General features: G+C 42.2%; 1 long non-coding RNA gene across 1 annotated transcript; it reads right to left on the bottom strand.

Annotated features, from left to right (window-relative positions):
• Positions 1-340: 340 nt before the first annotated feature.
• Positions 341-8,243, bottom strand: LOC144762543 (uncharacterized). The gene is made up of 2 exons (XR_013596105.1): positions 4,130-8,243; positions 341-597 (listed from the first exon to the last, which is right to left on the bottom strand). It is a non-coding gene; the product is annotated as an uncharacterized LOC144762543 (long non-coding RNA).
• Between the last annotated feature and the right edge of the window lie 3,943 nt (positions 8,244-12,186).

The raw sequence follows: 12,186 nt of genomic DNA, 5'->3' as shown, positions 1-12,186 counted from the left end.
GCCCTAAGGGCATGCATGTCTGCCACATGGCACAGTTGAAAATGCACAAATTTGCATTTTAAAAGGTATTCGTTATTTACCACCAACTAATAGTTGGTGGTAAATAACGAATCCTTAAAGCAAAGGAGCACTCTTTAAAGTGCTTCCTACATGCCATTTACCGATTCAATACCGATTTCGTATTTAACGAATCGGTAAATTTGCCACCTACATCAGAAATGCCTATTACCAGACGGTAACGGCCGATTTCGGCTGTTACCGACCGGTAATAGCCTTCCTACATCTGGCCGTATGTTTTTTTAACTTAGTGACATGCCGTTTGAAATAAAATGGACTTGAATGACGTATTGACACTTAATTTTATTAAGTTAAAACACATACTTCACCCCACAGGAATCCAGGACACCATGCAAGACAATATTAAAGATATGCAAAAATAAAAGTAGTCAGTGAAAACAAGCAACATTGCTATATGTTTTCAGGTTCAGCATTTTCTGTAATTCGCCTCCAATAGCATTTTTATGGCACGCTTTTTCTTCATGGATCTGTTGTTTGGAGATTGCCAGCTGTTGAGCTTGTACGCAGGTGTCATAAACTCTGAAAATTGATAAGAGCATAGATAAATAACTTGCTTCTATTAGATGGCCTGCCAAAAACAAAAATCAACAAATGTATTTACAGCCAGCATGATAAGATAGTATAGGATTTTGGGTTCATGAGTGAACTGTAGGTGCAAGAGGAGCACATGCACAATTAAGTCATTTATAGGATTATAGATAACAAAAGAAAATATCTCCCTCTGAACTTAATGAGTGAAAGGTCATAATGTGGCAGTTGCTACACAAGCATTGGCAATGCCAATAGGTCTCTCCAATGCAAGAGCTATTGACTTTTACAATATGTTTTAGCAATGTTGAACACCAGGGGGTCTGATGTTCGGCATGCTAAAGGTTAGTAGAGTAAAGGAGAGGGTGTTGGAATGGAATGTCATAAAGTGCAGTGGAGTAGAGTGTTATGGAAGAGTTAAGTGTCATGGAGAGGAGTGGAGTAGAGTAGAGGTCAGTGTTGTGGAGTGTCGTGGAGTGGATGGACATATAGTTGACTTGAGCATAGTGTCAGAGCTCAGTAGAGTTTCATAGAGTGGAGGGGCATAGAGTGTCGTGGAGTGATGTAGAGAGTATTTTATAAAGTGGTGTATTTTATAGAGTGGAGTAGAGTGTTGTAGAGTAGAGTGGCATACAGAGGAGTAGAGTGTCAGAGTGGAGTCGATTGCCATAGAATAGAGTGGAGTAGAGTGGCAAAGAGGAAATTGCTTAGCGTCATAGAATTACACTGAGAAGAGTGTTGTGGAGTAGCATAGAGTAGAGTGTCAGTGGTGCAGAGTGTAATGAGGTAGAACATCACAAAGTGCAGTGTCTAAGAGTGGCATGGAGTGAAGTGGCATAAAATACAGTGGTGCAGAGTAGATTGGCATATAGTGCATTGATTTTGAGTAAAGTTGTGTAGAGTGCTTTGCCGTAGTGTAGAGTGCAGTGGCATAGAGTAGAGCGGTGCAGAGTAAATTGCAGTGGCGTAAAATGCAATGGCATAGAGTGGGGTGATTCAGAGTCGAGTAGTGGCGATGATTGAAGTGGCATAGAGCCGAGTGGTGCACGGAGGAGTGCAGTGGCGTAGAGTGCAGTCATGCAGAGTCAAGTTCCAGAGAACAGGTTTGTAGAGTACAAGATCTATGAGTGCAGTCACAGAGTAGAATGTTGTAGAATATAGTGGCATAAAGTGCAGTAGTTCAAAGCAGTTGGCGTAGATGCAGTGGTGTAAGGAGCACGGACAGTAGAGTGATGTAGAAAGCAGTGGTGTACAGTGCAGTGGTTTAAAGTACAGTGACATAGCGTAGATAGCGATGGTGTAGATTGCAGTAGGGTGGCGCAGATACAGTGGCATAGAGTGCAGTGATGTAAGGTGCAGTGGTGCAACGTAGTTGGCATAGGAAGTGGCTTAGGGTGCATTGGTTTTGAGTAAAGTGGTGTACAGTTAATTGGTGTAGAATGCCTTTGCTTAGAGTAGAGTGGCATAAGGTTGAGTGCAGTGGAGTTGATTGCCGCAGACTACAGTGGCATAGAGTGTATTGGTTTTGAGTAAAGTGGTGTAGAGTGCACTAGCATAGAGTGTAGTGGAGTGGCGAACAGTGGAATAGAGTGCCGTAGACAGCAGTGGCAGAGTAGACTGTTTCAGAGTAGAGTGGACTGGAGTAGAGTGAAGTGGAGCAGAGTAGCAGAGAGTGCAGTGGTACAGAGCATACTGTTGTTTAGTGCAGCATTGGCACATAGAGCAGTGGCGTAGGGTACAGTTGTGCAGAGTAGAGCAGAGTGGCTCAAAGTGCAGTGATGCAGAGTGGAACAGAGTGGCAAAGAGTGCAGTGACGCAGAGCAGAGTGGCGTAGAGTGCAATGCAGTTGAGTGATTTGGTGCAGAGTAGATTGGCGTAGAGTGCTTTGGTTGTAAGTAAAGTGGTGTAGAGTGCTTTGGCATAAGAGTGCAGTGTTGTAGAGTAGGGTTACAGAGTGAAGTGGCGCAGAGTAGGGTGCAGTGCAGTGGCGAAGAGTGCAGTGGTGCATAGTAGAGTAATATGGAGTAGAGTGCAGTGGCATAGAGTAGAGAGGAGAAATGCAGAGAAGCGTGCAATGATGCAGTTTGGAGTGGATTGGCATAGTGTGAAGTAGTACAGAGTAGAGTACAGTGGCATGGAGTGGTGCAGAGTAGGGTGGGGTAACGTGCAGAATGCATATGTTAGAGTACTGCCATTACAGACGACACATATTCAATTTAAATTACAATTACATTTGCACTCACATACAGTTTCACTGATAAACATATACAGAGCACAAACAATGTGTGGAAATGTAATCACCCATTGTGTTAATATGATTGTCAGCACAGTTCAATTTTCGTGTATAAAAAAAAAATAAAAAATAAAAAAAATAAAAGAACGAACATCATACAGCGTTCCTCAAAGAAACCCCAGTAGCCCGGATGATTGTCATATAAATCCTCTCACTTTGAAGTCACAGAAAAAATAAATAAACACTAAGATCCCTGGAAGACACAGCCTGGCACTTGACCTCTGTAGACTACACAGCAAATGTGACAATATAAGAACAAGATTTAAGGGCCTGTGTACAGAAAGCGAGTTTGTGCAAGAATACAGACAGTAAACAGGGTTTGGGCAACTGGCGGGACAAACTCTAGCTGGCCAGTCTAAAGCAAATAAAGCCAGCAAATGTGAGTTAGAAACCACAAAGCCAATGGTAAGCAACGGGCAGAATGCATTCCAAGGTCAACTTTCTGAATGTCCAAGATGTCTCAAGCAAAGCAGGCAGCGGTGCTGTCTGGTAGACAGCGACATAATAATGTCCATAGGGTAATGTGCTCTTTCATTTTTGTTCTGTTTGCAAGTGGAGACTCTTACCTCTGCCCATATGATGCCATAGTTTTACATGGTAGCATTTTTAGACACGGCCTCGCTGAATTTTGAACTATAGAGCTCATAGCAGAAAAGAAGAAAGACGGGCTAAAGTACATAAGTAGAAAAGCGAAACCCAATAAAATGCTTTTCCAGAACCAGCAATTGAGGTCAACAAATGACACCTGTGCATACAGAGGATAAACAGTCCCAGCCTCAAGATATGGCTTCTTCAAGATGAGCACCGAGTGAGATTTGATATTAAACTGTCCTTGCATCACGCCTGCCTAGAAAAAAAGGAACTGCTCTGGAACTGGTATTATATGGCAAATAGAAGCCTTCATACAGCTTATATGTCACGGTCTACCAGGCATAGTTTGATATAAAGCTGGGAACACAGTGTACCATCACTGCCGTTCCTTCTAACACAGATTTAAGTCCTTTTCATGAGACCAGGAAAGACTTGCTCCTTTGGAAACAAGTGATTGGAAGAGTGGAGAGGGAGAGAGTGGAGAGAGAGAGAGAGAGAGAAAAAAATACAAAACGGCAAAGATGGAATCCTTTTACAATCTGATTTGCTAGGGGATAACATACGCCAAGCGGTTTTAAGGCTCAAAACAAACATACCATTTATATTACTTTTTTATGCAAACAATACAATAACTTTCACCTGAATGATTGTTGCTAGCTGATCCTTGTGCAATGCTCTGTACAGAACTGGGGCACTTGGTACACAGGAGGGCCATTTGAACCCTTCAGCCGGTGCTGCAGATCAGTCTGCATATAACAACACATCGAATTATCATACACGTCATTATGTATACATAGTGTAAAAAAATAAAAAGCAGTGGTTGTGGATGGAGATTTGACATATATACGGATTATGAGAACTAAATCAGACGGTAAGCATCAAAAATATATATTAGAATTAATCTATCCTTTAACCAGTTTCCTTTTTCAGGAATCACGGTTTCTCAAACATAAACTATTAGTATTACAGGAATACTATCAGAGTCTAAGAGAACAAATATTGTAAGAGTGAAAAATGAAGCAAGTCACCTTATATACTGTAAATGAACCACTATATATTTTAGAGAATGCTGCATTTGTTTCCTCGAATATATCAAAACCAGGTTTCACTACAAATTCAAAACTGCCAACTAATTTTCGTGTATGCCTTTTAACTGTGCTACCATTCAGTAAAGTTTTAAAAGACATCACATTGGTAAACGCAAAGCTGCTCATCATCTATGCAAGTGAGAGGTGGAATACAAAGCGTCAGAGTAGAATGTTGTAGAATATAGTGGGGTAAAGTGCAGTAGTTCAAAGCAGATGGCGTAGATGCAGTGGTGTAAGGAGCACTGACAGTAGAGTGATATAGAAAGCAGTGGTGTACAGTGCAGTGGTTTAAAGTACAGTGATATAGCGTAGACAGCGGTGGTCTGGTTTTAAATGATCAGTCTCACTCACCTTTTAAGTAGTTATTCTCACCTTCTAAGCTTCTCACTTCTGCTTGTATTAATACAGGTTTCTTGTGCTCTCGCCGCAGGCTCCAATCTTCTTCCTTCCTCCTTTGATACTCCTCTGGTACTGAACAGTATATGTATCACTGGAGTTTGATGTGTCTTGGAGGGCCGTTTTCCTCTATAACCAACCCCCCATGTGGTGAACAGTGACAAAGCCAAAAGGCTGGTGATCAATGCCAGACCTTTTGGCTTTGCCATTGCTTATTTAATATTTTAAATTGTTCAAACCCAGTCATGTCACTTTGTGGCATAGAAGAGACCATCGTAAGGGAGTAGCATCACCGTAGGAGAGTGATTCCAAGTTTCATTACTATGCAAGGGGAGGCCTACAATTTAGTGATCGAGTGGCCCAAGGGAAGAGATCTGGGGTAGTGGGCCAATTTGGGGTCACTTTTAGTAGCTATTTGCACTGTCTGGATAAGAGTGCATGCTGCTGTTTGCCAGGGGTCCAAGTGAGAATTGGGCTGGGCAAGTGAGTCCTGAACAAACAGTTCTGATGATAGTAGTATATAAAATGTTGAAGTTACCCCCCACAGTGCATGGACTATCGTCGTATTAATGTACCAGGCCTGGATTGCAATGTGCAAACACTTTGAAAGGTATAGGAGTAGGGAAAAATAGTGACGAAGAAGAAAGGAAGCACACAGGTGGAAACCATGATAGATATATGCAAGAAGGAAAAACAAAAGGGGAAATAAGGATAGAGAAGTATGAAGGAAAAGATAAATATGTTAGAAAAATAATGTGAAGAGAACTGGGAAAGCTGAGATTAGGAGTGCAAAAATGGGCTAGAATATACTGAGAATAAAAAGTGTGAAGAGGAGTAAAGAAAGAGAAGACAGGAAAAAACGATAAAGGAGAGCGGAAGGGAAACCTGGGAAGGAGAATAATGAAATGCAGCTAGAGAGGGTAAAGCCAAACAAAAGAAAAATTGCAGACAGAGCAGAGAGTGAAGGGAGAATAGTAGAAAAGCTCAACAGTGAGACAGATAGTAACCATGCAGTCACACAGAGTGCTTAAACAAGAAGAAACGTAGACGGTGGCTTAGAATGTAATAGAGTGATGCAGAGTGGCGCAGAGTAGAGTGGAAGTGCTCTGAAGAGGTAAACAAAAAACACATTTCTTGCTCAAACAGATCAAACTTTACTAAAAACATGGCAAAATGTGTTCTTGCAAAGTGACAAGCCCTTGGCAAATAATTGAATGGTCATCTTTCTGTTGCTTTTTGCTGCATTTGGTATTTAAATGGGTACTAAAGAGGTGAAATATGTGCTCACGCAGAATTAGCATGTGTAAAAAATTATAAAAGAATGAAGTAATATCACAAAATGTGTAGCATTCCGCTGAATATTTTCCCTTTTCTCGCCGCATAATTATTAAGCCTGGTGCGTAATTTATTTCTGCCATGCTCTAATGGCAATGGCCCTGGAGGCTGTCAAGACCATCGTGAAGGGTAGAAATCAAATCATAAAGCAGCGTTGGTATACTTACAACATTATGCAGAAGTTTCCAACATAAGATTTGGCACATTTATGAAGCTCTCTCTTCAAACAGCATATTGTCATGGCATTGATGACAGGTCCTACATTTATGTAACTTATATACAGGGCTACGCATATTATGATATTATACAACTGCTGTGTTTTCCACGTAATTTGCCACATAATCCATCATATGCTGCAGATAAAAAAAAAAGTTAGTTCTAGCTCAAAAGGATCAAAGTTACCAAAAGGAGAGCAGTGCGCATTGCGGCACAGTATAAAGCCTGTAACAAATACTGTCTAGTCCCCTTTACTTTACTTATTGCTGGATTTTAGTATTAATTTGAAAGTAATGAGGTGAAACATTTGCACCAGACAGTTAACATATGCACAGATGTCAAAATAATGAAGTAATACTATCAAAAATTGCAACCCATATTGCTACATGTGCTTAGCTAAGTGTGACACCCGACTTGCATGTTTCTTCTTCTGTCATTGCAGCCAGATATAGGATACAACAAGTAATATTACACCTACAACATGCAAGGACTATCAACTTTGGCAATGGTTTTTACTTGCATAAGATGAATATGCAATAACTACGGGTTCGTTTTACAGAATTTTGAAAATGGGTTAGTCCTCGTGGTAGAAGTTGTAGACTAACGGCTAGAGATGCCGACTTTCGGCGCTGGGAAAACGCAGGTTCGAGTTTTGGCATGTGCACACCATTCCGTGATTCTAGTTAAATCACTAAACTCGGTGCCTACCAAAAATAATATGGAGTGATGTATTTGAGTCTATTACCCATGCGTAGCGCTCCAATACCTTTGGGTCAAGGTCGCGCAAAATGTTTGTGGACATTGCTGAATTTCAGACGCATAGTGTTGCCCTAATCTCGGCGAAAAGTGTGAACATACGCTGCACAGAGCATGATCTGATTCACGATTATACTGTCTGGCAGCCGCATAATGCAGGCTTTTCTTGTATTCAAATTAACCTTAGTTTATGTAACGCTAGAAATAGTGTGCTCGTTTTCAAAATATTCCTATTAACATTGCACGTATATTTCGGAGCAGCCTCCCATGTGCCCATGTGCTTAAAGTACGATCGTTTTCTCCTTAACCTGAATTGTTACCTCGTCCATAAAACCAGAGGGCAAAGGTCAACTCTGTACTGAACTCCCTGTTGTTTTCCCCCATGAATGACTCGCTGCACTGGTACAAAGGTTACAATGCAAATACAAGACGGACCTTGCATTAATATCCCACCCCGCTTCGCACCATAACTAGGCCTTGTAAGTATTCACCAGCTGGGAGGCTTGGACTCCCGTGTTTCCTCCACTGGCAGACCAAACATTTTCTTACCGGACATCTTGGAATCTGCCGCAGTGACACAGAGAGATGGGAAGTAAAGGCAGGTTAGTAGTACATTTCGCCAATACTACCTGATGTATACTTGCCCACTCTCTGTTTCACTGCAGTGATGTGACGCTGATTGAGAGTCAGCCTCTCGCATCACCTTTGGCCGGCATGATTGCAGTCTCCCGCCATTGAAAGCGAAGTTGAGGAAGAAGCCCATAGTGTAAAGGTGGGAAGCCATAAAAAACACTCTACTAAAAACAAATACGGACAAGGTTCAGCAATGCAGCTCCCTTCCACGCTCCTGCTAACACACATACACGGCATCGGTAATCAATAGTAGGTGGCTCCGCACGGCAGCACTTAATTTCCCCTCGCCTCGCTGGTCTTTCTTGCTTTAAGACCCACTTCCGGTTGAGGCTAACTTCCGGTTTGAAGAACTTGAAATTGAAAGAGGACAAAAGTAGTCCCCCTCACCCCCGCCCCCCTTAATGTTTAGCTCCGCTTCATCGATACCTCCAAATTGTGGCAATGCACAAGTGTCCGATCCCATAAACACACAATTCTAATTTGTTTTCAGAATTAAGTTGGCTCTTTTTTCTGCTTGTAAAAAAAACTTTAATTCCCCAACTTTATGAGAATTTGGTTCTCACAAATACTCAATAGTGTTAGAGTCACAAAAATTGAGATCGTGCTGGCAGCATCGACGAAGGAAACATTAGACATTCTCCTGCATGCCAATAAACATGGTTCTGGAGGGAGACGTCTGATTTTTTAAGCCAATGCCTCTCCTTCAATAGACATGTACGTGTGAAATACATTCTCCCAATTTTTTCTTTTTAAATCACCCTCTTTCGTCTTCTAAAATGTTGTAATGTATGCATTCTTCCTTCACTAATTTGCCATTGTAATGCCAAAAGAAATAGACAGGACCATCAATCAAGCTTTAAAAAATACAACGTTTATTTAGGAAGAGAAGATTTAGCATCTCTAAATAAACTATTATTCACACACAAATGATACTTGCCATGAATGAAAGCACAGGAACAACATATTCCTAACAATGTATTCTTCAACTAGTGTACAATAATTTGCATAAAAAAGAAAATATTGCACCAAGCCTAAAACAAGCCTACCTATCTTTATAGACTTCATGTAATAAAGGGATGCCTCTTTTATTATCTCCATTCCAAATATGTTTTACAACTGGTGCTGCATTATATATGAGGCACATTTTCCTGAATTGCTCTAAGCGCACCTTAACCCCTTCCACGCTCATGACGAGCTGGGCTCGTCATGAGGTAGCCTCCTCGCACGCTCATGACGAGCCCAGCTCGTCATGTAAAGTGCGGTTTTAAAAATCTCAGCGTGCGAGCGGAATTCCGCCTGCACGCATGCGGTTAAACAAGCACTGGCATAGCCAATAGGTCCCGCCTTAGGGACCTTATAAGTGTTTAGCCAGAGCTATTGACTTCGCCAAGGTCTATAAGCTGTGCTGTAGAGAAGTGTGGCTGCTGTGCAGCATGCTGAAAAGTTTTAATAAAAAAGTGTCAGAAGCATTTTTGTTACTTTATATATGACCAAGAAGGCATTATGCACAACTGAACAACCATATTAAAAGAAGTATTTACAATAAAAAAAAATCCTCAGTTTTCTTTTGTTCTTGCAATGCTGGCAACTTGTTTCTACCTATTCCAATGGTTCTTTGTTAAAGCTTTTTTTGAGGGGGCATAACCAATCCGAGGGTGCAGGTTGGGAACTAGTGCCTGTATTATAAAACTAGCAGCGGACAGACGCAAGGGGAGAATCAACAGATGCCAGATTCCGAGAGCAGCCTGAGGTGGTGCTGAGGTGCTGGTGACTGGTGCGGAGACGATGCTGAGGTGATGCTGAATAATACTCCGGTCTTGCTGAGTGATAATGATGTGGTGGTGTACTAGTGCACGGGCGATGCTGAGTGATGCTGTGGTGGCGCTGAGTGATGCTGTGGTGGCGCTGAGTGATGCTGTGGTGGCGCTGAGTGATGCTGTGGTGGCACCGAGTGATGCTGTGGGGGCACCGAGTGATGCTGTGGGGGCACCGAGTGATGCTGTGGGGGTGCTGAGTGATGCTGTGGTGTCCCTGAGTGATGCTGTGGTATCCCTGAGTGATGCTGTGGTGGCGCTGAGTGATGCTGTGGTGGCGCTGAGTGATGCTGTGGTGGCGCTGAGTCATGCTGTGGTGGCGCTGAGTCATGCTGTGGTGGTGCTGAGTCATGCTGTGGTGGTGCTGAGTCATGCTGTGGTGGTGCTGAGTCATGCTGTGGTAGTGCTGAGTGATTCTGTGGTGGTGCTGAGTGATCCTGTGGTGGTGCTGAGCGATGCTGTGGCAGTGCTGAGGGATGCTGTGGTGGTGCTGAATGATGCTGAAATTTTTATCCTTCATTAGAACGATGCTGATGCTTTATAAGTGTTGTGTAATTTACGGGAGCTGTAATGTTAATAACATTACATCTCCTGGTAATTAACACAATTTAACAGCTGGAGTAAACTAAGTGGCGTAACGCAAAGTGATGCCCTCTTGCAGAATGTGATGAGTATCCCATGTGTCTATTTAATAAAAAGGAGGACTATGGGCAATATTTATCCAGGTCCAGCATACATGCCCAGAAGTAATTAGAAGCAGAAGGGTATGCAGTTCCTAGCGAACACTGTAGGTAGACTTGCAATTAGTGTGTAGTAGGTCACACACTAAGGGCAGGAGGAAATTTCCTCCTTTCGGAAAAGAGACCTTCACCCTCCCCCCCCCCAACAGTGGTGTGTCTTACTTCATCATCGGTTCTGCTCCTAATCGGGTCAGCGCTGCAATACCCGATCGGCGCCCTTGACAGCCACCGAGCTGTGAGGGTCTTTTTTCCAAAATTTCCTCCTGCCCTTAGTGTGTGACCTACTACACACCAATTGCATATCTACCTAAAGTGTTTGCTAGGAACTGCATACCCTTCTGCTTCTAACTTGCCCCATGTGTCTCCCATGTCTCGCAGATATTCATGGACCTTGGGCTGAATGTAAACACCTGAAGGATTGGGGGCCCCAGAAATATTGGGCCCCCTTCTGCTGCAGGGACCTGTGAAAATGCCCCTGAATAGCAGAAACCATGTCAACGCCAGTTACTCCACAGTGTTAGTAGACATGCATGCAATAATAATGTTGGACCGTAATGCTATGAACTCCACTGCCTTTAATGCCAAATTTTCTGTTCCAGGGTCAATGAGGCCACGCCAGTCAAGAAGTTAAAATATATTTTAATATCGGGTGCGGGACGGGCAGAGTTAAGTAGGGCAATTAGGCTGACTAAAATTTGCATAGACAAAACTATTAACTTTGTTTAAGAAGCATTCATGAACAGTTTCGTTGAAATGAGTATTTCATGCCCAAAAAAAACCCTATTTCTATTCGGCTCACGAAATAATAATATGCAGATTCCATTGCTTTTTGAAGACAGCTTTTAATTTGTCTTGATACATGTGGACAAATCAATGTGTTGAACCAGGACAGAGCGACAGATACAATGACAGGTGAGGGAGAGACAGTACCACGGAAAGGAAGAGGTGCAATGAAGGAAGGAGGGAAGGGGGACTTCAGGGTCATAGAGAAAGGGGGCATCAAAGGAGCAGGGTGGGCGGCCACTGCAGAGGCGGACAGACAGAAGGATAGAAAAGAGTAAGAGTGCACGTTGGGTGAAAGGTTGGAGTGTTTGCTTATGGCAGAGTCACTAGATTCATTCAGTGTAAGCAGGCAGACGTGTCTGTTAACCTAGCTCTCATGGTTCCACTTAAGTGTGAATACTATGACATCAGGGAACCAGTTCATCTGGTAGTAGTAGATAACAACATCACAGCTATCAGGCTATCAATGATAAAATGTGCCTGTTTTTACATTCAGGTAGAAAATGAATCATTTGTAAGTGAAATGCCAAATCGATTTGAAATAGATTAAGGCAAATCATGATAGAAAATTCTCCTAAATGCACGTCTCTTTTTATAGCACATTTGATTAGAAATCATCTTGATAAGCATTCTTAACCTGTGCTCCAAGGACACCTAGGGGTCCGCAACACCTACGCAGGAGTCCTAGACTGCTCATAAAACACAGAATTGTTGGCCAAATAATAAAGTGCATATCAATATAGAAGCAAAATGTACAACTGAAATATCAAAACATTTTTATAAATGTGCAGCAAATAATTCATTTGGTATCCTCACATTGATTTTGTGAAGCAGTGCAAGTACATCAAATACAATATAGTATGCCTAATGGCTGGTCTCAATTGAGTTTAGAAAAGCTTCAACCTTCCCATTAAAAGTAAAAAAAAATTTGCATT

This window comes from Lissotriton helveticus, chromosome 6 (assembly GCF_964261635.1).
Source record: "Lissotriton helveticus chromosome 6, aLisHel1.1, whole genome shotgun sequence".
Classification (NCBI taxonomy): Eukaryota; Metazoa; Chordata; class Amphibia; order Caudata; family Salamandridae; genus Lissotriton; species Lissotriton helveticus.
The sequence above is the reverse complement of the archived record's forward strand: the minus strand, read 5'-3'. Positions and strand labels throughout refer to the sequence as shown.